Source organism: Myxine glutinosa, chromosome 1 (assembly GCF_964187855.1).
Source record: "Myxine glutinosa chromosome 1, kmMyxGlut1.1, whole genome shotgun sequence".
Classification (NCBI taxonomy): domain Eukaryota; kingdom Metazoa; phylum Chordata; class Myxini; order Myxiniformes; family Myxinidae; genus Myxine; species Myxine glutinosa.
In genome coordinates, this window is record NC_136261.1 from 211,591,835 (window position 1) to 211,614,249 (window position 22,415).

Genomic DNA, 22,415 nt, shown 5'->3' on the forward strand with positions numbered 1-22,415 from the left:
TAGACGGCCTGAGCTTGGTACCGAAAGCACGTGGCGAGAACGTCACTTTTGGACAGCTGTCGAGCACATGACCCCCAATATATATACATATATATATTACTATATGTACATGTATATAGATTACTATATGTAGATTTATATAGATTACCATATGAAGATGTCATATCGATTATATAGATTACTATATGTAGATGTATGTAGATTGCTATATGTAGATGTATGTAGATTACTGTATGTAGCTGTATGTAGATTACTGTATGTAGATGTATGTAGATTACTGTATGTAGTTGTATGTAGATTACTGTATGTACTTATATACAGATTACTATATGTAAATGTATGTAGATGACGATATGTAGATATATGTAGATTGCTATATGTAGATGTATGTAGATTACTATATGTAGATGTATGTAGATTACTATATGTAGCTGTATGTAGATTACTGTATGTAGTTGTATCTAGATTACTGTATGTACTTATATACAGATTACTATATGTAAATGTATGTAGATGACGATATGTAGATATATGTAGATTGCTATATGTAGATGTTTGAAGATTACTCTATGTAGATGTTTGTAGATTACTATATGTAGATGTAGGTAGATTACTGTATTTGATGTATGTTGATTGAAGAACAAAATGTTTTGATGTATTGGTGTATTGATGTATTGAACAAATGTATTGATTGATGTATGTTGATTGAAGCTGAAGGGAAAGGTGTATGCTGCATGTGTGAGAAGTGTTATGATTTATGGGAGCGAGACTTGGGTAATGAACGTAGAGCAGCAACGAAGGCTGGAAAGGGTGGAAATGCGAATGGTTCGATGGATGTGAGGAGTATCGTTGAGAGAGAGGAAGACAAATGATGAATTGCGAAAGATGATGGGAATAGAGCCTGTGACTGATGCTGTGAAGAGGAACAGGTTGAGATGGTTTGGTCATGTGTTGAGGAAGGATGAAAGTGACTGGTTGAGAAGAGTGATGGAAATGAATGTGGAAGGAAGTAGAGGACGGGGAAGACCGAGAAAGACTTGGCTAAAGATGGTGGAAGAAGAAATGCGGGCAAGGGGGTTAACAAGGAGAGATGCAGAAAATAGGGCAAAATGGAGAAGATTGTCATGGGGACCGCAAGGCTAACCCCCGCTCTAGCAGGGAAAATGGCCTTAAAATGCATGTTGTTGTTGTTGTTGTTGATGTATGTTGATTACTATATGTAGATATATACAGATTACGATGTCGAGATGTACAAACATTGGAAAGCGATAGCAAGCCGCTTGGTAATGGAACACACTCCTGTTTATTTGTTTTTGTTCTGGGGTTATTTACAGATTTAATGGTTGAAAAACATTCAGGAATGCAATTCGAATCAATGCACATCTGTTGCCATGGGGATGAACGGACGACGGAATGAATAATTAGCTCCATTCGTTCAATTGAAGGATATACTTTGAAAATTAAAATATTTAAATGACCGTTTATTATTAAAAGTGTTCATCTAGTAAATGTTAATTGTTTTAATTTTGAATTATCTTCTCTTAATGTTTAGTTATTTATCATTAAACTGTTCCGATTTCGTCATCCAATGACGTCATTGTCGCCGTCACAATGGTTCTCGGTGTTGTATAATTGACCCACAAACGCTGTTCCACTCATTGTTCGTGAGAAGAGAAGCATGAAGTGTGTATCTCTGATCATCGTGCTATTTTTGTTTGTACTGTCGACCATTACCATCTCTCACCCCATTTTCCACCATGGACGCGGTGACGTCATCAAAGAGGTAAGTTTTCAACTGAGTTTCTTTATGGAATTCTCCCGACATTTATCGACCGAGTTCTCTGTCCAATGTTGTAGATTAGATTAATATAGTGTTGATGTAACGTCGGCTTGCTGGGCCGAATGACTTCCTCCTCCTCCTGCGTCAAAGTTCCTGTCGTGTCCTTCATGTGTTCAAGTACCGAGAAGGTTCGCTCGTTCGACACGTTCGTGCCCCTTTTCCACAATAATGTCGACCCCGTGCGCCGTGCGGTGGGCGTGGGCGTTGTGCGTTTCCGGGATGTTTTCTCTGTCCGCGTTTGCGACGTGTCGACGTCATGCCGTACTTGGCGCCCTTCTGCGGAGGTTTGAACGGACGGTTCGTCTCCTGCTGTGGAACCTTCGAGCAGCTCGCAGTCGGACATCCCGCGTTTTCGTGTTGTGGGGACGTCGTGAGGTGAAGAACAGGTTTATTTATTTCAGTGGATCAGTTGTTCACTGACGGAGTAAACTTATAATAAAATGTTCTTTGAAAGGTTAAATTTAGTGATCCGATCTGACGTAAATTTAAATCCCTTGGTGATTATGTTTTTAATGTTTCCGCCGACAAAGTCTCCGGAGGCATTACGTGTTCGGGTTGTCCGTCCATTCGGGATAAACCGCGTTTTTCTCAGCAACCATATGTCCGATTGAGACAACTTTCAGGGTGGGAGTGACACCCATGCACAATGTCTTCATGATAATTGTGACGTCATAGGTTACGTTGTATGGCAACCATCTTGGATTAAAAGCAAATAATTTAAAAATTATTTATCGGAAACTGCTGAATGGAAAAATTTGAAACGGCACATTGTTACGTACTCCCAATGGAGAACAAAAGCATGACAATGATGACATCATCGGTGAAGTGGTATACCAGCCAAAAATGTTTCAATCGAATTCCTTGTCCTAAAAATCTGAAATTGCATGCACATGATCTATGACCCATTTGTATTGAAATATTAAATTTATGACATCATAGGTCACATGGTTTGACAGCCATATTGGATTGAAGGAAAATATTAAATAATTATATCTCCGAAACCGCTCACCCTATCAATGCGGGATTTTACAAATATCACATAACAGCACTGTTGCATATAGTTTGAAAATGATGATGTTGTAGGTCACGTGCTTGGGCAGCCATCTTGGATAGAAAAACGAACCTTATCCGATCAACACGAATCCTCACAAACGTGATGGTGTGGCAGCCATATTAGCTTTAAAGCCGATATTTAAACAAAATCCCTTCTCTGAAACTGCTTCACCGATCAATGTGAAACCTGTCATGTGATACTTGAGAACAGCTGAAGGGATTGAAATCAAACCTCTATTTTTTGGACAGTGAACCAGGGCATCTACCCCTTGTGGGACTATTGGCGACAGTCGCATTCTTCGAGTTTTTTTTATGGGATATGGCCCACCACAAAGCCTATAGGGCCACTCGAGGTGGGGGCTACACAAAGAAAACAAAAGCAGAACAACCAGCCCCTTGGATTGAAACAAGACAAATGAAGAAAGTTGTCTATGCACAGAACAAAAAGGGCTGGGACGGGTAAACTAGTCTTCTTTGAGACAACAGTGCCTCTACCCCCATTTTTGGAAGACTGCCAACCAAGGCTAACGAGTTCCACCTTCCCGGAGCAACCTTGGTTTTAAGATGCCAAACACCCGCCTTTCACACCTCCACATTTAGTTAAAACAGGGGTCGGCACGAGAAGCCATGCGGTAGGAGTTTGATCAGGAGAGGCTATTTGAGACGCAGACAATATGGGATATTTTATGAATGAGGAGTTGCTCAGTTCTCCACCACCATATTCAGTGAAATATCTTTCATTAATAATCAATTATTGTTTACTTAATAACTGAAATATCGTTCCGACCTGCTGTCTGAAGGTATGATCGCACACACATCACTCCACAAACACACACACTTTGATCCCAGAGGATATAAATGATACCAGGACAGACATGCACACCCACCTGAACATATACATACTTCATAACAAGCCAGATCAACCACCTACACAACAACATAGCAATCCACAAAACCACATATGTAACCACACTCCCACCAGAACAAATCTATGACTGTTGAGGAAACGCTGATCATTTGTGGCCACTTTGGTGAAATATCTTTCGTTAATTCTCAATTTTTGTTTTCCTGTGTCCATCACACAGAAGGTTGTGTCTGTGGAGCCACAAGACATTCCCTGGTCTTTGTGTAAAACCATCCGTAACATCCTTCTACCCTCTTTTCTGAAGGTATGATCGCAGACACACATCACTCCAGAAACACACACATGATAATCCTGGAGGACGTAAATGATACCAAGGCAGACATGCACGAGCAACAAAGTGTGTCCACACTTTCAACAGACAAGAGCAACCACATATGTGACCACACTTCCACCTGCATAAATCTATGACTGTTGAGGAAATGAAACGCTTTCAGGCTCTCCAATTCAAAGGAATCGGAGGGGTCCGTTTGAACCATTACTTCTTGACTGCACCACCAATGGCCACTTCGGTTCATTGCACGCTTCCTAAAAGTTTTCAGTGTGCGCATTTGTGACCTGTGGACGTCACGGCGTTATGATGTAACGCACTCAAACTTGGCATTCTATAAATCTCATGGTGGTTCAACAGTCAATTCATCTCCTGCGCTTTGCGTGTTGTGAGGACTCAATCTCCATCCCGAGTTTGGGTGTTATGAGGACGTTATTTAGGCTAAGAACATATTTATATATCTCACAGGATGAGTTGTTCATTGATGAAGTAAATTTACATCCTGCCAGTCCTCACATGTGGATTATTCCAAAAGAATACCACTCGTCCAATCCTACCCAGAACACCAGGAATCTCATACCAAACGATTATCGACAAAATGCTCCTCTGAGTGCCCCATTACCCTCAACATTTATCACCATTTCAGTGAAATATCTTTGAGTAATTATCAATTCTTCTTCTCTTGTGTCCATCACACAGGAAACTGTTCCATCTGTACCTCAACAGAATAAAGGAGTTTTCAGCTATTTGTACAATGGCATTTATAATATCATTCCGACCTCCTTTCTGAAGGTATGATCACACACACATCACTCCAGAAACGCACACACACTTTAATCCCAGAAGATATAAATGATACCAGGGCAGACACGCACAGCCACCTGAACATGTACACACTTCATAGCAGGCCAGGACAACCACATACACAACAACATAGCAATCCACAAAACCTCATATGCAACCACACTCCCACCAGAACAAATCTTTGACTGTTGAGGAAACAAAACACTTTCCAGGGTCTCCAGTTTAAAGGAATCGGAGGGGTCCGTTTGATCTGTCACTTCTTGACTGCACCAACAACGGCCACATTTGGCCTGTACAGTGGTCGTTGCACGCTTTCTGGAAGTTTTCATTGTGTGCTTTTGTGACCTGTGGATGTCATTGTGATATGACGTAATACACTCAAACTTGGCACCCTATGTCATGGTGGTTCAACAGTCAATTCATCTCCTGCGGTAGAACCTTCGAGCAGCTCAAGATCTGACATCCCGCGTTTGGTAGTTGTGAGGACGTTTTTAGGCTAAGAACAGGATTATTACCCTGCGCTCGTGAAGCAAAATGCGGGGTTAAGCATTCAAACGCGTACGTGTGTCGTGTGCCGTGTGCTGTACGTGTGTGTGCCACACAAATGTTGCACCTCTATATGTTGCACCTCAAATGTTGCACCTCTATATCTCCAAAACCACTGCATGGAAAAAATGGAAACATGGCTCATTGTAAAGCACTCCATATGGGAAATAGGTGTTAACGATGACGTCATTGGTACCATAATTATGACATCATAATTCGACAGGGACAACGCTTAGTCTGATCAGTTTGAAATGTATTGAGCGTGATCTATGCAACAATTATATTGGAGAATATAAACTTCTGATTTAATCGCTCACATGGTCTGGCAACCCTATTGGATCAAACAAAAAAAAATGTTCAAAAACAGAAGAGTTGGCTCGCAACAAGTTGACTGCGCAGGGTAAGTATTCTATGAATACCATCTAGTTTATTTCAGAGGATGAGTTGTTAATTTGTGAAGTAAATTTATAATAAAGTGTCCCACAAAAGGATAAATTTCGTGAACTGTTGTGCCAGAAAGTAAGAGTTCATCAATGGAGATCTTGGTGAAATTCTTTTGATCCAAGACCCTACTCCTCCCTGAACCGAATTGTGATCAGCACTTGTACTCTTTTGGGTCGGACCTGCATTCTCAACCTGACAAATGCATCACAGAAGGGATGATGAGTTTACCTTTCCTGGTGTTGTTGATACATCCTGCAGTGCTCTCGTGTGGGTTATTCCAAAAGAATACCACTCGTCCAATCCTACCCAGAACACCGGGAATCTCAAACCAAACGATTATTGACAAAATGCTCCTCTGAGTGCCTCCTTACCCTAAACATTTATCACCATTTCAGTGAAATATCTTTCATGAATCAATTCTTGTTCTCTTGTGTCCATCACACAGGAAACTGTTCCATCTGTTCCTCAGAAGAATAAAGGAGTTTTCAGCTATTTGTACAATGGCATTTATAACATCGTTCCGACCTCCTTTCTGAAGGTATGATCGCACACACATCACTCCAGAAACACACACACTTTAATCCCAGAGGATAAAAATGATACCAGGGCAGACACCCACAGCCACCTGAACATGTACACACTTCATACCAGGCTAGGACAACCACATACGCATCAACATAGCAATCCAGAAAACCTCATATGCAACCACACTCCCACCAGAACAAATCTATGACTGTTGAGGAAACAAACACTTTCCAGGGTCTCCAGTTTAAAGGAATCGGAGGGGGTCCGTTTGATCTGTTTCTTCTTGACTGCACCAACAACGGCCACATTTGGCCTGTACAGTGGTCGTTGCACGCTTTCTGGAAGTTTTCATTGTGCGCTTTTGTGACCTGTGGATGTCACGGTGATATGACGTAACACACTCAAACTTGGTGTGCTATGTCACGGTGTTTCAACAGACAATTCAACTCCTGTAGTAGAACCTTCGAGCAGCTCAAGGTCTGACTCAAGGTCCCCTTGACATTTGTACACAGTCTGACATCCCGCGTTTGGATGTTGTGAGGATGTTTTTCGGCAAAGAACAGATAGATTGTCATTTTCCCCAGATAGATTGTCAAATTTCAACTCGTTATTTTATCGTCCATGCGTTATTGTTTTGATTATAGTTACTTTTGGTTTGAATTTCCTGTAACTTGTAATCATTTAATCGTGGTCTGCTCCTCGTGTGTGGCCTTGTAGTTGTACCCCCGTCGGTGTTTGTTATCTTAATCGTGTTTTGCTTGGCTCTTAGTTTTTTTCCCTTCTACCCCGAACATAATACTCTGTCTAACGTTCTAAATCCCCACCTCCTCCCCCCCCACCCCCAAAAACCAAACAAACAAACAAACAAAAAAAAACATTTATTTTCCTTTCTCCACGTGTACTGTTGACTCATCCTATATTTTCTGTCCAGGTGTCCTGTTCGCCCCGCCCCCATTAACTCCTTGCCATCCACCGTTTGCCCTTCACGTGACTCGTGGTGGTCCCTCTCGGCTCTCCCCCCGTTGGTATTTTTGTGCACATAAGATTGTTCACGGTTCTGTTTAAATATTATTTAAATATGTATAACCTTTCCCCTTCAGTGTTTTACTCAGTGGTATTTTACAACACGCTGTTTTTCTTCCTATTTAAAAGGCTTTTCTCAATTTCCTCTCCAACTCATTCCACCTCAAAAAAAAGAAATTCAATATCTTATACGTCTCCCTCACTACATGGTCTAAATTCACATTCATTCCATCCCTCCTCCATCATTCTGAACCGGATTGCTAACTTGAAAATCACAACAAACCCAATTTGTTTTCAATGTTCGTCTTTCATTAATCATCCACTTTCTAAACTCCCCTCTTGCCCCTCCCATCCAAATCCCTCCCCTTGCACCTACACTCCTAAACTCCCCCCTTGCCCCACCACTCTTAAACTCCCCCCCTTCCCCTCCACTCCTGAACTCCCCCCTTGCCCTTCCACTCCTGAACTCCCCCCTTGCCCTTCCCCTCCTAAACTCCCCCCTCACTCCTCCCCTTCAAAACTCCCCCCCAACCCCTCCCATTCAAATCTCCCCCCATACCATTCCTCTCCAATTCTCCCTCCTCCTCAAAGCTGCCTCCTCCCCACTTCGTCTCCCTTCTATCTCATACCTCCACCCCCCCCCCCAACCTTCTTCTTTCCTCTGCCCCCCCTCAAACAACACCTCACTGTGCCTCATCCCTTCACCTTCAAACCTTTCATCCTCCTCATCCTTCCCTTTCTTGGAACTCTTCTGCAATCGCTGACACACTAACAACTGCTCTCCCTACCTCCCCCTCTCATCCTTCATCTTACCCTACTCCTCCCCTCCCCTGTCCTGTACCCGATGCTCCCCCTCTCTCTTCATTAACGGTATGGACCTCAAACATCCGGGGCCTTCGCTCAAACCTGACTGATCTCTCCATACAGGTTGCTTCTGACAATCCAGACTTGATCTGCTTAACAGAGACTTTCCTCCTTCAAGATGTCTCTGATTCCTTAATATCTCTTCCTGGTTACTCCCTCCTCCGGTATGATAGACCTGAGCCTCGGCCTGGTGGTGGGGTGGCTATCTTGATCAAAAACTCTCTTCCTCACTCTCCTTGCACTGCCCTCTCTCCTCCTCACCCCCAGGAGTACCTCTGGCTACGGCTTCCTCTCCGCTCCCACCTTTTGTTCATATGTGTTCTGTACCGTCCCCCAAACAGTGATGACTCCATCTACATTTCACTGTCTGACAACATGGACCAACTTCTATCCACTCATCCCAACTCTCTCTTCCTCATATGTGGTGACTTCAATTGTCATCATGCCACCTGGTTGGGTGTGGGTTCCTCTCTCACCAGTCTAGGCCCCTCAGCAAAGGACTTCTGTGACTCACTGGGATTGACACAATCTGTCAATTTCCCGACCCGGATCTCAGCCAATGGAGTATCTTCTCTTCTAGACTTGGTTATGACTAACTTCCCTGCTAATGTCTGCTGCTCTTCTTCTGCTCCAATCGGTTCTTCTGATCATGTGCTTGTCAAAGTGGACATCTCTCTGGCCATTCTCAGAGAGCCTCCTCAGCGTCGACGAGTCTGGCATTTCACTCAGGCCAACTGGGACGGTCTTCAAGCAGCCATCAATCGTCTGGATTGGTCTCCCATCTCCACTGCCTCTGACATCAATTCTTCCTGGCAATTCTTCCAGGGCAAACTGATCTCTCTCATGCACAGATTTATCCCATCTCGCCTTCAGTTGTCTTACCCTTCCTCCCGTCCATGGTACACTGAATCTTGTGGTGAGGCAGTTGCCCTGAAACAACTTGCCTTTGCCTCTTGGAAGGCTAATCCAACTGAAGGAAATCTCAGTTCCTTCCACCAAGCTCGGAACAAGTGTGTGTCTACCCTCAGGAGTGCCAGGAAGCACTATCTCTCCTCACTCAAGAATGAACTCTCAAACCTGTCTCCTTCCTCCAAATCCTGGTGGCGTCTGGTCAAATCCGTTTCTGGTGTTTGTTCCCCCTCCATCCCCTCCCTTACCTCAAATGGCCACACAGTTGACATCGCACGTGACAAAGCCGAATGCCTCAACTCTGTGTTTGCCTCAAAATCCTTAGTCCCAAACCCATCTCTCTCTGTTCCCACCTTTCCCAGTCGAACCAAACTGCTCCTGGACTCTGTGACCTTCTCTCCTGACAAGGTGGAGGAGTTTTTGTCAAACCTCGACTCTGATTCTGCAACTGGACCAGATGGCATCAGCCCACGGGTCCTAAAATCCTGCTCTGCCGCTCTATCTCACCCTCTCTCTGTTCTTTTCACCCTATCTTTTGCTCAAGGTCATCTGCCAGCATCCTGGAAATCAGCAAACATTACCGCTTTACACAAAAAAGGTGCAAAAACAGATCCTTGCAACTACAGACCAATCAGCCTGCTCCCAATTATCAGCAAAGTCATGGAATCCATCATTGCTTCGGATATGAAATCTTTCCTCTTCTCCAATGGCTTGATCTCTGATCATCAATTTGGTTTCAGACCAGGTCACTCTACTCTGGACATGCTGCTTCTGCTGTCTCAACAATGGATGGAGGTCCTCAATGCCAAACAGGAAATCAGAGCTGTCTCCCTTGACATATCACGTGCCTTCGATACGGTCTGGCACCCAGCTCTGCTCACCAAACTCTCCTCCTATGGTATCCATGGAAATCTCCATGCATGGCTTGCGGACTTCCTCTCTGGTCGTAGTCAACGTGTGGCCCTGAATGGATTTCTCTCATCTCCCCTTCCCGTTCAGGCTGGAGTTCCCCAAGGCAGTGTGCTGGGCCCTGTGCTTTTTCTGGTCTTTGTCAATGATCTCTCCGACTCTCTGGAAAATCCTCTGTATCTCTTTGCTGATGACTCCACTCTCTGCCGCTCCATTCCTCTTCCCTCAGATCGGCAGTCTGCAGCCTCCTCACTCTCTGAAGACCTGGACAAAATCACAGACTGGTCAAACATGTGGAACATGTCTTTCAATCCTGACAAATCTCACACTCTTACTATGTCTCTCCGAAAAGATCGACTGGACAACCCTCCCATCTACTTTCTCAACAATCCTCTCCAAGAAGTTCTGTCGCTCAAGCTTTTGGGTCTCACCATCTGCCATGATCTTTCTTGGGAAAACCACATTTCCAAGCTGGCCTCCAAAGCCAGTCGCCGACTGGGCATCCTCCGTCGTGCGAAGTCCTTCCTAGGCACACCTGAGCTCCTCACCACACACAAGGCTTTCATCCGCAGCTCAATGGAATACTGTTCTCCCCTATGGGCCGGTGCTCCTGCCTCACACCTGGCTCGGCTTCACGCTGTTGAATCCAAAGCTTTCAGAATCATTGGAATCTCCCCCGATGAAGCTATCTCTGAGGGCCTTTCACTCACTCACCGCAGGCAGGTAGGTGGTCTTTCTGTCTTCTACCGACTCCTCTCCGGCCTTGCTCCCCCAGCTCTCTCTGTGCTCTGTCCCCCAAATATTCCTACAGGTCGCACAAGATCTGCCAGCCACCCTCTGATGGTTAAACTGCCGAAATCTCGGCTCTCTGCTCACCTTCACTCTTTCATTCCTCTTTTCTCCCGCCTCTGGAACAAACTCCCACACTCACTTCAATCACACTCCTCCCTCCAGGTCTTCAAAACAGCTGTTCACCACCATCTCTTATCTTCCCCCATCCAAAACCTTGATCTTTTCTACCCCCACTAATTCACCCCAGATCCACCTTGTTTGAAATTCCAACTTCTTTCCTGGAAGTCTTGGCAGGGTCCATATGTTTTATACCTCTCCCACCCCCCCCCCCCCCCTTCCCATGCCTTCCCCCCAAAGCCCTCTCCCTCCCACAGTTCTCTCGATGTCTCCATGTCTCTCAGTCCCTGCTCTCAAATGTTGTGTTTGTGTCCTTCCCCCTCTCTCCCCATCTTGTCTACCGCTCCCGATGTTACTTGTTTTGTGTGTCTGTTTGTCTTTCTGTGTGATTAATGTTCGCTCTTTCACGAGCCTCGATCTTGTATACAAAAAAAATAATAATAATAATAAATAAATAAATAAATAAATAATAATAACAGAATTATTTATTTCAAAGGATGAGTTGTTCATTTGTGAAGTAAATGTATCATGAAGTATTCCACGAAAGGATAAATTTCACGAACTGTTCTGCCAGAAAGTTGAAGTTCATCACTGGAGATCTTGGTGATAATCTTTCGATCCGAGACCCTACTCCTCCCTGAACCGGACTGTGATCAGCACTTGTACTCTTTTGGGTCGGACCTGCATTCTCAACCTGACAAATACATCACAGAAGGGATTATGAGTTTACCTTTCCTGGTGTTGTTGATACATCCTGCCAGTGCTCACGTGTGGACGATTCCAAAAGAATCCAACCACTCGTCCAATCCTACCAACAACACCAGGAATCTCATACCAAACGATTATCGATAAAATGTTCCTCTGAGTGACCCTTACCCTCAAATTTATCACCATTTCAGTGAAATATCTTTCACGAATCATCACTTCTTCTTCTCTTGCATCCATCACACAGGAAGCTGTTCCATCTGTTCCTCAGAAGAATGAAGGAGTTTTCAGCTATTTGTACAAAGGAATTCAGAACATCGTTTCAACCTCCTTTCTGAAGGTATGATCGCACACGCACATCACTCCACAAACACACACACGATAATCCTGGAGGACATAAATGATACCACGACCAGTTGGTCATGCATGTCTGTCCATGATACCAGGGCAGACATGCACGACCAACAAAGGGGTCCACACTTTCCAACAGACGAGGGCAACCACATATGTAACCATGCTTCCACCCGCACAAATCTATGACTGTTGAGGAAACGAAACACTTTTCAGGCTCTCCAGTTTAAAGGAACCGGTGGGGTGCATTTGATCCGTTACTTCCTTGTTGCACCACCAATGGCCACTTAGATCCTGTGCGGTGGTCGTTGCATACTTGCTGAAAGTTTTCATTGTGCGCATTTGCGACCTGTGGATGTCACTGCGTTATGACGTAACACACCCAAACTTGGCGCCCGATCTCATGGTGGTGCAACAAACAATTAATCTCCTGCAGTAGAACCTTTGAGCAGCTCAATGTCTGACATTCCGCGTATGGGTGTTATGAGGACGTTTTTAGGCTAAGACCAGGATTATTTATTTCAGAGGATGAGTTGTTCATTTGTGAAGTAAATTTAAAATAAAGTGTTCCAGGAAAGGATAAATTTAGCGAACTGATCTGCCAGAAAGTTAAAGTTCATCAATGGAGATCTTGGTGATATTCTTTCGATCCAACACCCTACTCCTCCCTGAATCAGACTGTGATCAGCACTTGCACCCTTTTGCGTCACACCTGCATTCTCAACCTGACAAATGCATCACAGAAGGGATTATGAGTTCACCTTTCCTGGTGTAGTTGATACATCCTGCCAGTCCTCATGTGTGGATGATTCCACTTGAATACCACTCGTCCGATCCTACCCAGAACACCAGGAATCTCATACCAAACGGTTATTGATAAAATGCTCCTCTGAGTGCCCCCTCACCCTCAACAACATTTATCACCATTTCAGTAAAATATCTTTCATTAATTCTCAATTCTTGTTCTCTTGTGTCCATCACACAGGAAACTGTTCCAGCTGTTCCTCAGAAGATTATATGGGATTTCAGGTATTTGTACAATGGAATTCATCACATCGTTCCAACCTCCTTTCTGAAGGTATGATCACACACACACATCATTCCAGAAACATGCACACTTTAATGCCACAGGATATAATTTATACCAGGACAGACACGCACACCCACCTGAGCATGTAGACACTTCATAAAAGGCCAGGACAACCACATACGCAACAACATAGCAACTCGCAGAATCACATATGTACTGTTGTGGCCAAAAATATTGGCACCCGTGCACTTCTTTCAAACAATGCACCATTTCTTTCAGAAAATTGTTGAAATTCAAAAAAAATTGGTTTCTACAAATGTACGTCTTTGGTTTGCAGTGGAACAAAACAAAAAAAAGCTGAAGATATTCCTAAATCTTAGCTTATTCCACACAAAAATCCTAAAATGGCCTGGACAATATTATTGGCACGTTTTAGAAGTTGTTAGAAATATTTGGATTTCGAGCAGGTGATTCTCCTTTACTTTGGAATTGAACTCACCTTTGGTGAGTTGCAGGTGCCTGCAATGTAAGAATCATGCATTCAACCAGTTTGAATGGAGAAAAGAAAGAAAACCAGAGAATTGTCTGAGGAGGTCAGACACAATATTGTAGCCAAGCATGGACAATCTCAAGGCTACAAGTCCATCTCCAGAGACCTTGATGTTCCTGTGTCCACCGTACGCAATGTTATCAGGAAGTTTGAGGCCCATGGCACTGCAGCCAACCTCTCTGGACGTGGCCACAAGAGAAAACTTGATCGAAGATTACAGCGAACGATTGATCGAATTATGGAGAAAGCATCTCGATCAACTGCCAAACAGATTCAAGCTGACCTTCAGACACAGAGGATATAAATTTCAACACAGTGAGTCAATTAAATCACAACACAGTATGACAATTTCAACTCGCACCATCCGTCGCCAACTTAATGAAATGGGGTTCTATGGTCGGAGACCCTTGAGGACTTCACTGCTGAGAGAGAGAGAGACAGAAGAAAGCATGACTGGAGTTTGGCAAAACACACCTGAACAAGGCAAAATCCTTCTGGGTGAATGTCCTATGGACAGATGAGACCAAATAAGAGCTTTTTGGTAAAGCACGTCATCTCTATGTTTACAGAAAACAAAATGAAGCATTCAAATAAAGGAACACCTTCCATACAGTCAAACATGGAGGAGGTTCAGTGATGTTTTGGGGTTGCTGTGCTGCCTCTGGCACTGGGTGACTTGAATGTGTGCATGGCATCATGAAATCAAGAGATTACCAAGGCATTTTGGAGCGCAATGTTCAACCCAGTGTCAGAAATCTGGGTCTCCGTCGAAGGTCATTGGTCTTCCAGCAGGACAATGACCCCAAACACACTTCAAAAAGCACCCTGGAATGGTTCAAGACAAAATGCTGGACAGTTCTGAAGTGGCCAGCAATGAGTCCAGATCTAAATCCCATTGAACACCTGTGGGGAGATCTGAAAACAGCAGTTGGGAGAAGGCACCTTTCAAATCTGGCAAAACCGGAGCAGTTTGCACAAGAAGAGTGGGTCAAACTGCCAGTAGCGAGGTGTAGAAACTCATTAATGGCTATAGGAAGCGCTTGACTGCAGTTATTTTGTCCAAAGGCTGTGCTACCAAATATTAAGGATAGGGTGTCAATAATTTTATCAACAGCATTTCTTTTTATTTTATGACTTCAAAGGATATATTAAGTTCTGAATGAAAAACAATGGTTCTGTAAAATTAACAGTGAAATAGAGAATTGTGGAGGCCAAATACTTTTGTCCATTTGAACTTCGTTTTTGAGAAAATTGTGAGTTATTTGAAAAAGGTGCGAGGGTGCCAAAATTTTTGGCTTCGGCTGTAACCTCACACCATCCAGAACATATCCCTGATTGTTGAGGGATCACTGATCATTTGTGGCCACTTTGGTGAAATATCTTTCGTTAATTCTCATTTCTTCTTCTCTTGTGTCCATCACACAGGAAACTGTTCCATCTGTTCCTCAGAAGATTATAGGGGTTTTCAGGTATTTGTACAATGGAATTCATAACATCGTTCCAACCTCCTTTCTGAAGGTATGATCACACACACATCATTCCAGAAACATGCACACTTTAATGCCACAGGATATAATTTATACCAGGACAGACATGCACACCCACCTGAGCATGTAGACACTTCGTAAAAGGCCAGGACAACCACATACGCAACAACATAGCAACTCGCAGAATCACATATGTACTGTTGTGGCCAAAAATATTGGCACCCTTGCACTGCTTTCAAACAATGCACCATTTCTTTCAGAAAATTGTTGAAATTAAAAAAAAATTGGTTTCCACAAATGTATGTCTTTGGTTTGCAGTGGAACAAAACAAAAAAAAGCTGAAGATATTCCGAAATCTTAGCTTATTCCACACAAAAATCCTAAAATGGCCTGGACAATATTTTTGGCACGTTTTAGAAGTTGTTAGAAATAATTGGATTTCAAGCAGGTGATTCTCCTTTACTTTGGAATTGAACTCACCTTTGGTGAGTTGCAGGTGCCTGCAATGTAAGAATCACGCATTCAACCAGTTTGAATGGAGAAAAGAAAGAAAACCAGAGAATTGTCTGAGGAGGTCAGACACAATATTGTAGCCAAGCATGGACAATCTCAAGGCTACAAGTCCATCTCCAGAGACCTTGATGTTCCTGTGTCCACCGTACGCAATGTTATCAGGAAGTTTGAGGCCCATGGCACTGCAGCCAACCTCTCTGGACGTGGCCACAAGAGAAAACTTGATCGAAGATTACAGCGAACGATTGATCGAATTATGGAGAAAGCATCTCAATCAACTGCCAAACAGATTCAAGCTGACCTTCAGACACAGAGGATATAAATTTCAACACAGTGAGTCAATTAAATCACAACACAGTATGACAATTTCAACTCGCACCATCCGTCGCCAACTTAATGAAATGGGGTTCTATGGTCGGAGACCCTTGAGGACTTCACTGCTGAGAGAGAGAGAGACAGAAGAAAGCATGACTGGAGTTTGGCAAAACACACCTGAACAAGCCAAAATCCTTCTGGGTGAATGTCCTATGGACAGATGAGACCAAATAAGAGCTTTTTGGTAAAGCACGTCATCTCTATGTTTACAGAAAACAAAATGAAGCATTCAAATAAAGGAACACCTTCCCTACAGTCAAACATGGAGGAGGTTCAGTGATGTTTTGGGGTTGCTGTGCTGCCTCTGGCACTGGGTGACTTGAATGTGTGCATGGCATCATGAAATCAAGAGATTACCAAGGCATTTTGGAGCGCAATGTTCAACCCAGTGTCAGAAATCTGGGTCTCCGTCGAAGGTCATTGGTCTTCCAGCAGGACAATGACCCCAAACACACTTCAAAAAGCACCCTGGAATGGTTCAAGACAAAATGCTGGACTGTTCTGAAGTGGCCAGCAATGAGTCCAGATCTAAATCCCATTGAACACTTGTGGGGAGATCTGAAAACAGCAGTTGGGAGAAGGCACCTTTCAAATCTGGCAAAACAGGAGCAGTTTGCACAAGAAGAGTGGGCCAAACTACCAGTAGAGAGGTGTAGGAAGCTCATTCATGGATATAGGAAGTGCTTGACTGCAGTTATTTTGTCCAAAGGCTGTGCTACCAAATATTAAGTAGAGGGTGTCAATAATTTTATCACCAGCATTTCTTTTTATTTTATGATTTCAAAGGATATATTAAGTTCTGAATGAAAAACAATGGTTTTGTAAAATTAACAGTGAAATAGAGAATTGTGGAGGCCAAATACTTTTGTCCATTTGAACTTAGTTTTTGAGAAAATTGTGAGTTATTTGAAAAAGGTGCGAGGGTGCCAAAATTTTTGGCTTCGGCTGTAACCTCACACCATCCAGAACCTATCCCTGACTGTTGAGGGATCACTGATCATTTGTGGCCACTTTGGTGAAATATCTTTCGTTAATTCTCAATTATTGTTTTCTTCTGTCCATCACACAGAAGGTTGTGTCTGTGGAGCCCCAAGACATTTCCAGGTCTTTGTGTGAAACAATCTGTAACATCGTTCCGTCCTCCTTTCTGAAGGTATGTTCGCATATATGTCACTCCAGAAACACACGTTTTAATGCCGGGGAATATAACTTATACCAGGGCAGACATGCTCGTCCAACAAAGTGTTTCCACGCTTTCCAAAAGACGAGGGCAGCCACATATGTAACCACGCTTCCACCCGCACAAATCTATGACTGTTGAGGAAATGAAACACTTTCAGGCTTTTCAGTTTAAAGGAATCGGAGGGGCCGTTTGATCCGTTACTTCTTGACTGCGCCACCAATGGCCACTTCGATCTTGTGCGGTGTTCATTGCACACTTCCTAAAAGTTTTCACTGTGCGCATTTGTTACCTGTGGACATCACGGCGTTTTGATGTCACACACTTAAATTTGGCATTCTATTTATCTCAAGGTGGTTCAATAGTCAATAATTAATCTCCTGCGATTTGGGTGTTGCGAGGACTCCATCTCCATCCCGAGTTTGGGTGTTGTGAAGACGTTATTCGGCTAAGAACATATTTATATATCTCAGAGGATGAGTTGTTCATTTATGAAGTAAATTTACAATAAAATGTTCAAATAAAGGTTACATTTAGTGATCCGATCTGCCAGGAACTTAATTTTCACGAATTGAGATTTTGGTGATGATTTTTCGATCCAAAACCCCACTCCCTGAACCAGACTTATCAGCACTTGTAGCCTTTTGGGTCGGACCTGCATTCTCAACCTGACAAATGCATCACAGAAGGGATTATGAATTTACCTTTCCTGGTGTTGTTGATACATCCTGTCAGTGCTCACGTGTGGATGATTCCAATAAGCATATCACTCGTCCAATCCGACCCAGAACACCACTAATCTCATACCAAACGAATATCGACAAAATGCTCCTCTGAGTGCCCCCTCACCCTCAACACTGATCACGATTTCAGTGAAATATCTTTGATTAATTCTCAATTCTTCTTCTCTTGTGTCCATCACACAGGAAACTGTTCCATCTGTTCCTCGGAAGATTATAGGGGTTTTCAAGTATTTGTACAATGGAATTCATAACATCGTTCCGACCTCCTTTCTGAAGGTATGGTCACACACATCATTCCAGAAACACACACACTTTAATCCCAGAGGATATAAATACCACCATGACATACATGCAGAGCCAACTGAACATGTACACACTTCATAACAGGCCAGGACAACCACATACGCAGTGACATAGCCACTCGCAAAACCACATCTGTAACCACACACACCATGCAGAATATATCCCTGACTGTTGAGAGATAACTGATCATCTGTGGCCACTTTGTTGAAATATTTCATTAATTCTCAATTATTGTTTTCTTCTGTCCATCACACATTTTTTCATGTCCCTTTTCATGTCTCTCAGAAGTCCGAAGTTAACATCCTTCCGACCTCCTTTCTGAAGGTATGATCGCAAACACATCACTCAAACACACGCTTTAATCCCAGAGGGGTCCTGACTTAACACACTCAAACATGGCGTCCTAGCTCAAGAGGGTTGAACGCACGGTTAGTTTCCTGCAGTAGAACCACCAAGCAACTCATGGGCCGAAATTACATGTGTGGGTTTTGCGAGATTGTGTGATGTCTAGAACAGGTTTACTTATTTCAGTGGATGAGTTGTTCATTTATGAAGTAAATTAAAATTAAAATGTTCCTCCAGAGGTTAAATTTAGCGATCTGATCTGCCCGAAATTTATGGAGATCTTGGTGATGATTATTAGATCCAAGACCAGACTCGTCACCGGGGTGGTCCCTCATCATCACTTGTACCATTTAGAGTCAAACCTGCATTCTCAACCTCTTATAACGAAACAGATGTAAAGCAGCAGAGGTTGTGAGTGCAGAGGACAATGTAAAAGATACAGGTGATGTGATGAAGATGGCTAATGGACATCAAAAGGCAAATTCGGAAAAGTATCACCGCTCAAAAAGAGCTTGAGCGAATGTAGAAAAATAAATGTTTTCCCGGTGTTACCAGTGTTGCTTCGTTTGGGTTGAAGTCGTGTGAACGGAAATGGACAGTTTGTGTCAATCACTTTGACGAGTATGGGTTAGTTTGGGTTGAAATGACGATTACGAGTATTGGTTAGTTTGGGTTAAAATCACTTTGACAGGTGTTATTAATTATAATAACTAGAACTGCCACTTTGTAACTGTTGGCAGTGATGGTCCGGTGCAAAGACGTCCCACTTTGATCAGACACGTGACCAATGAAATCCTCTTAAAAAAAAAAAAAACTCGATTCAGAATTTGATTTAAAAAATGAAATTTAAAGGAATTCAAACAATACTCAGATTCAAAATAATTTTTAATAATGGCTGCCAGAAATGCAACCGCCGATGTTTAAATTACCAAACTGTATTCCAAAATACTCGTTAATAATATGTGTGAAGTTTCACATCATTCTTTTAAGCCGTACTGGAGTGTGAAAATAATTATTATTCTTCATCATAAAGGTTTCTTCTTCTTCACATATATATAATATTCTGGCTGCCAGACCATGTGATCTATCACATTTAAATTTTGTAAAGTTTGACTTCAACAGCATAAGCCGTTTCATGGAAAGTTATTTATTTATTTTACTTTGATCCAATATGGCTGCCCAACCACATGGCCTTTGAGATAAAAAAAAATGTCCGCCGCCTAGCATTGGGAAGGAGTTCATGTGTGTGATGTTTTGTGTTGATCGGATAAGGTTCGTTTTTTTTATCCAATATGGCTGACAAACAATGTGACCTATGACTTGATCGTTTTCAACATATATTTCCCAAGGCTGTTAGATCATATGTGTGGCGTTTCACATCGATCTAGTGAGCCGTTTTGGAGAAAGTTTGTATTTTCAAGCCAATATGGCTGCCGAATCATGCGACCAATGACATCATCAATACGAGAACGGCACTCAGTGGAGAGCATACCTCCGCCTGGTTGGCCATATCAATCAATGGTGAAGAATCCCTTAAAAAATTCTGCAAGCTGGATCGGATCTGGATCTTCACCAAAATTGAATCGATTCTTCTTTGTCTCACACAAACAACCTGTTCAACAAGTTTCGTCCAAATCCATCCATAAACTTTTGAGATATCCTGCTATGCATCGTTTTTGGCCCTATCTCCCAATGGTGAAGAATCACTTGAAAAAAATAAATAATTATCATATCCGAATCCATATTCAGATCTTCACCAAAATCCAATTGAATCGATCTTGTCAGACACCCAACCAATCCACAAAGTTTCGTCCAAATCCGTCCATAACTTTTTGAGATATCCAACTAAGGAATTGTTTAGGGCCCTATCTCCCAAAGGTGAAGAATCACTTAAAAATTCTAATAGCCGGATCCAAATCCGGATCTTCACCAAAATCTAATCATTTCGTCCTTGTCACATACGCTACATCTCTGACATATTTCGTCCGAATCCGTCCACAACTTTTCGAGATATTTTGTTCACAGACAAAAGGACAGACAAACAGACAGGGGTGAAAACATAACCTCCATCCACCTTTGGTGGCGGGGGTAATAATTCTCCCATACAATTTTTGCCTAGATTACGCTCAATACATTTCAAACTGATTGGATTAAGCATTGTACTTATGACCGGATTAAGTGTTGTATATGAAGGCACCGATGTCATGATCAACATATATTTTACTCCTCATGGGGAGTTCTTGACGATGTGTCAATTTTCAATTTTTTTCATGGAGCGTTTTCAGAGATACAGAGGTGCAAAGTTATTTTTTTATTTTTTTTTTCCAAAATGGCACCCGCACCTCGTGACCTATTATATCATTCTTATCATTTAAAAAAAATCTACTGCATTAGGTGCTCCTTTGGTGAAAATTCCGTGGCAATCGCTCAAGCGGGTTGCAGAGAAAATGAATTTAAAAGAAAATAAACGTGCAAAAACGGGAGAATAAAAAATATTAATAAACTTAACAAAAACAATTAGGTTCCAGTGTTCTGTCATTGTGTTAATTGAAACTGTCATTCTGGTGTTTCACAGGCAGGTTGTTTCATCAATGTATGTGTCGTCCTTCGGATGTCGGTAAACCTGGTCATCCCGTTTGTCGGCATTAGTTAATGGACATTAAATATCCCATGGTGTCATTCGCGAAGAGTTGGCAACCTATCACTGGCACCATGAACAAATTACAAATTTCTTATACAACTATTGCTGGGAAGGTAATGGCAAACCACCCAGTATAACCTTTACAAAAAAACTGCTTACATTTTTATTTATATATATATATATATATATATATATATATATATATATATATATATATATATATATATATATATATATATATATATATACACAGATATATATATATATATATATATATATATACACAGATATATATATAGATATATATATAGATATATATATAGATATATATATAGATATACACAGATATATATATAGATATATACAGATATATATATAGATATATATAGATATATACAGATATATATAGATATATAGATATATAGATGTGTGTAAATGTGCATGTATTTGTATCATGTATAAGGGTAAGTGGGATCCATAGCTATAATGTATGAAGGATTTAATAATGCTTTGTCTAAATGCGTTGTGGGACTAAAACATTTTTCCTAAACTCAGTTTTCTGACTTTTTTTTGTAGATCGAACCTGACACCTGCCCATGGGAGCCCTCCATATGGAGCTCCCCAAAGTGCGCTCCAACACATTGGTTGACCCCAGCAACTGAGATCCCTGGAAATGAAACCACATGTCTGGATGATATGGATGTTCACCGTAAGTTGATTTTGATGCTGAATGTAAAATATGTTGAGAGAACAAGAAAATAGTAGTGATTCGTAAGTTGGGTGGACTGTTTCATTGCATTACCTTTTGTAATAATTTCTTCATTGCAGATATAACAACAGGTTGAGAATTACTTGTATAACTGTGATTTTTGTGATTTTAAATGATATTTGGCCTCGTTTTATTTTCACACTGAAATGTTGGAATCATAATTGATTATGATTTATTGATTAGGAACGGCTGATCTGCGTTTGTTTTGCTTAATTTGATTTCAAAGTCATCCAAGTAAAATTTTCTCTTTCTTTTGCTCATTGCAAACCCAAACCCTTCAGAATGTCTGGACTTCATTTCAAGGGAAGATCAGGAAGAAGAGATGGTGGAGATGAACATCTACGAAATCATCTTTCAAGTTGTGTACAATTCTTTGGCAATTCGCTGGATTCTTTTCTGTTTTA

The 22,415-nt window shown here is 42.0% G+C and overlaps 2 long non-coding RNA genes across 2 annotated transcripts; both read left to right on the forward strand.

Moving 5' to 3' along the window:
- Positions 1 to 13,064: 13,064 nt before the first annotated feature.
- LOC144893242 (uncharacterized) lies at positions 13,065 to 17,486 on the forward strand. The gene is made up of 3 exons (XR_013624272.1): positions 13,065 to 13,153; positions 15,081 to 15,173; positions 17,100 to 17,486. It is a non-coding gene; the product is annotated as an uncharacterized LOC144893242 (long non-coding RNA).
- A 209-nt stretch (positions 17,487 to 17,695) lies between these two features.
- On the forward strand, positions 17,696 to 22,195 carry LOC144893241 (uncharacterized). The gene is made up of 3 exons (XR_013624271.1): positions 17,696 to 18,229; positions 18,542 to 18,580; positions 21,819 to 22,195. It is a non-coding gene; the product is annotated as an uncharacterized LOC144893241 (long non-coding RNA).
- Positions 22,196 to 22,415: the final 220 nt, after the last annotated feature.